Here is a 4,450-nt window from a genome sequence, read left to right on the forward strand (position 1 = left end):
CAAAGATACCAGTCATTTGCATGATAAGCAATCTTCAGTATGGTATATAAATGGTAATTTAGACAGTTTTGTTGTTTTTGTTTTTGTTTTTGTTTGTTTGTTTGTTTTAAATCTACCAAAAATGACTCCCAAGGGTTGCAGGTTTTTAGTTCTTGGGAAGCCTCTCAAAAATTTCCAAGAACTCCCAAGCCAGAAAACAACTGCTGATGTGACAGACAACAACGTTTTGTGTTGTGACAGTAAACTGAGCTTGTATGCATTCGTGCAACCCTGCACCCGAGTGTTTCCCTCTCACTGGGAACTTTCTGTGCCTCACTTTTCGTGAATGACTGAAGCCCCGCCTCCGACAGCGTTCTCCAGTTCTCTTTATGCATCCGTGGACTCGCCTCACTCTGTGTTATTCCTCCCAACATTATTCCAGGTTTTCTATCCTGTTTCACTTTTAAAAAAAAATACAGCAATGCAGCAGTTGGAGCTTCTTCTGCCACTGCAAGGTTAGCTTCAGGAACAGCTGTTTATATTCAGGAGAACAGTTGGGCTGAAGAACACGTGCTGTTACTCTTAGGATTTAAAGATTTCGTCAATGTGTCTGTGCATTAGTCTGGAGTAAAGGCTTGTCCTTGATGATGGAGGAGAGTTTGGCCTCAGTTGTCCCCCGGGAGTCTTCCTCATCTGGGAAGATTAAAGAAAACAACCTCCTTAAACTGGATGTCAGCAGGTTTCCTGGAGTGGCACTGCTGTTATGGCTTAAAACTTAGACATAAAAAAAAGACATTTCGAGTGACGGGAGAGGTTACTGGGCTTTTGAGTGTTGTATTTACTCAGTGTTTCTAGGAAGAGGCTCTTCGTCTGTTTCTCTACCGCGAACTACTGAATGAAGCTCAAAGGTCAGCATTTATCAAGCCTCCCTGGAGGACTCCTAAAAATCCCTCCAGAGAAGATGTCTCAACAACTGACGCAATTTTCAGGAAGAGTCCTGGTCACGCGGGTGATTCAGCTGTGCTCGGGAATTCCGCTGTTTTTGAACGCGCCTGTGTATTTTGGCTCACCTTTCCGTCAGTTTCGAATCCCCCCCCCCCCCCCCCCCCCAAAAAAAAATAACGCCACCGTTCTGATGCAGTTTTAGGTTGCTTTGAGACTAACCACCACGTCCCGCCTTGTCGGCACCCGGTAAAACAACCACGACACGTTCTGGTGCACGGACTCATCGTGTCAGTCTTCCCACTGATATTTGACGTTTGTGTTTCCAGTTTGGCTCAGCAGAGTCTGCCAGGTAGTTTGTGGTTTTTAGCTTTAGGATAAATAAATGTAGGTGGTTGGTTCAAGCAGCTGCACGGTGGTGCAGTGGTCAGCACTGTGGCCTCACAGCAAGAAGGTTCTGGGTTCGAGCCCCGGCTGGAGCACAGGATCTTCCTGTGTGAGTCTGCATGTTCTCCCTGTTCCTGCGTGGGTTCTCTCTGGTACTCCAGCTTCCTCCCACAGTCCAAAGACATCAAGAGGGGACGAGGCTGATTGATACTCTAAATTGACTGTAGGTGTGACTGTGAGTGTGAATGGTTGTCTGTCTCTATGTGTTGGTCCTGTGATGGACTGGTGACCTGTCCAGGGTGAACCCCACCTCTCGCCCATAGCTGCTGAGATAGGCTCCAGCCCCCCATGACCCTTAACAGGAATAAGTGGAAGAAAATGGATGGTTCAAGCAATATTTAGTGCATATTTTGCTTCTCAACTTGTTACAAATTGATGTCTTCAGCTCACAAATATATTTTTTCCCTCCTGTATAAATTCTTTGTCATTCAGAAGCCATACAGAATGTAGAGAGCCAGATGTGTTTTTTTAGCTTGAAGCTAATAGCAACTGACAGCTAACAAGTGCTAAGCTGCCTAAACTAAACTAAACTAAACTAAACTAAACAACACGTCTGGTTCAGCTCTTATGTGAACAAGCATGAATTAGCACACATGAGCGCAAGCTAGTTGGTTAAACTGAATGTGCTAGCTAGTTATGCTAGGCACTCCCGTGACCTGCCGCTGGAATCGCGATAGTTTGTTTTTGGCTCAAATCAAAGCGTTTCTGGGTTGCTGAGTTTACGACTGGATAAAGAATGTGTCAGTTGTACTGTGTGTTGTGCTTGAGAATTTTTTAAACTGACGTTTTTGGGCAGTTTTGTTGCCGTCAGTCACCTTTAGCTTCAAGCTGAAGACCTGAGAAGTCTGTGTCTGCACTCTGGAGTCCCAAAGAAGTGATGCAGGAGGGGGGAAAAAACATATTTGTGAGCTTGAGACACTTATTTGTGAATACTTGAAAAGCAAAATACTCTTTCTGGTAGAGAAACCACTATAAAAACATGTTGATCGCGGGGATTTTACAGCCGTGGTGCTTTGCGCTCTCTGCTGTTGTTGGCAAAAAGCTAAGATATTTGCTGGGAATTTTGACTTCTTCGGTGTGAGAAAACCCAAACTACTTCTACATGCCGCTCCCCTGATGCTTGCGGTGTCATATTTACACACACACACACACACACACGCACGCACAGACATAAAGGTGCTGATAGGGATACGTAGTCGGTTCAGACATCTGAGGGCAGCTTGTTTTCAGTTGAAAACCGAATGTAGGGCTTATAGCTTCTCCTGAAATGCTGCTTTGGTGCAGTAAACACAAGACGATCCTGAGCGTGAAACTTTGGTTTGCCAGGTGTTGACCCAGTTTCTCTGCTGAGGCCTGGCATCACCTGCCAGCAGCAGCCGAGCACACAGAGAGTCATTGACACCACTGCAACTGTTTGAACCAGTACCTCCATTAGGGGGGGCCAGCAGAAACCTGTTCCTGGGTGTGTGTTGACCGAGAGAGCCAGTGCTCTTTGAAGGAGGATAATTTTATCCTCAACGAGCTACAATGATCCATTTTGTCTTGTAATGTCACATTTTTCCTCAGGACACAACAGCTGATCGACCTGATCTCAAAGAAATACTGGAAATGACCATGAAAGTGACCACAACCTCCTAAAGCCACGTTGCTTCTGTGACATCTATTAAGATTGAGGACCAGCACCACATAAATGCTGCCAATAGAAAATAATTTAGGAAGCTTTCATGCTGCACATGTGAAGTCTGTGGGAGCTTAGATACCTGATTTCTTTGTTATTCACTGACAGCAGCTTCTTGTCCTGACTTTTACTATTGGAGAATCATGTTTCCGTTCAGTTAATTAGAACAATACTTCACCCAGGAAGTATATTTTACCTTTCACGCACACACAAATTGATGTATTTGGCTCGTGAAGATGTATCATGTTTTCAGTATCATGCACAGTATGAACCACGGCCGTCCCCTGTTTGTGAGGATGTTATAATTCTGTTCAGTCCCACTGTGAATCAGCAACCACGCAGGCTTGAGCTCATTGCAGCATCGTCACCATCGTCACCATAGTTACTGCAGCAAAAACATAAGCAAGCCCATATAAGGGCGCGCGCGGTACCAAAAAGCACTTAGCAGCCAGAGACGAATCCTGTTTTGTCCAGTTTCTAATGTTTCACAACATGGACATAAGAAGTGATGCCTTGATGACCTTTATGACCTTTACCTGAACCTAACTAGCCATTAGCTTGAGTGACAAGACATAAATCACAACTACCCGTCAGTGACTTTCATTTCAGGAGGCGTCTGCCAGTGTTTAACAGTAAAAACTTGTTTTAGAAATTATAAAAAAAACAACATCAACTTTTGCCGGGAGCTTTATATTGTTGTTCCACTTTTACAGCATCAGTGGGTTTTACAATGTTGCCTCATTCTCTCTCACTCACACACACACACACACACACACACACACACACACACACACACACACACACACACACACGCACTGCTATGCAAGGTGCAATTAGAGGTTCAGCATCTTCCTCAGAGAGACTTCGGCAGGGTCTCTGGGGGAAGGGGGATGGCCACTGCGCCTCCTGTGCCCTGTGTTTTGAGGAGTCTTTTCTGTCTGTACTCATACATGCTACTAACTCATCTTCTTCTCGGGAGCCTTCAGGCCCCCTCATCCCAGATCCCAAGTGCTGCTGGAGGAGGCTGCAGACCTGAAGAGGCTCAAGCTGCCACCCGTAGCTCCACCTGTTCACGTCCCCGTCTGTCCATCAGTCTCCTCCCTTTCTCTCTCTCTTTCTCTCTGTCCCTCTCTTTCCTTCTCCATTATCTGTCTTTATCTCTGCCCAGCTCTCCTGCTCTCTTCCCCCCAAACCGGTCAAAGCAGAAGGCCGTGCCCACTGATCCTGGATCTGCTCGATGTTCCTGCCAGTTAAAAGGAAGGTTTTGCTCGCTGCTGTTGCAGGATGTGCTGCTGATGGAGAATTGTTGGGTGTAAATTCATTGAAGGAGTGAGGTGCTGGACCTGCTCTACTTTTTTTGTGATTTGGTGCCAAACAAATAAATTGACTTGACCTGCACTGATT

Source organism: Aulostomus chinensis, chromosome 12 (genome assembly GCF_037954235.1).
Source record: "Aulostomus chinensis isolate RoL2024-O1b breed Wild chromosome 12, RoL_Achi_v1.0, whole genome shotgun sequence".
Classification (NCBI taxonomy): domain Eukaryota; kingdom Metazoa; phylum Chordata; class Actinopteri; order Syngnathiformes; family Aulostomidae; genus Aulostomus; species Aulostomus chinensis.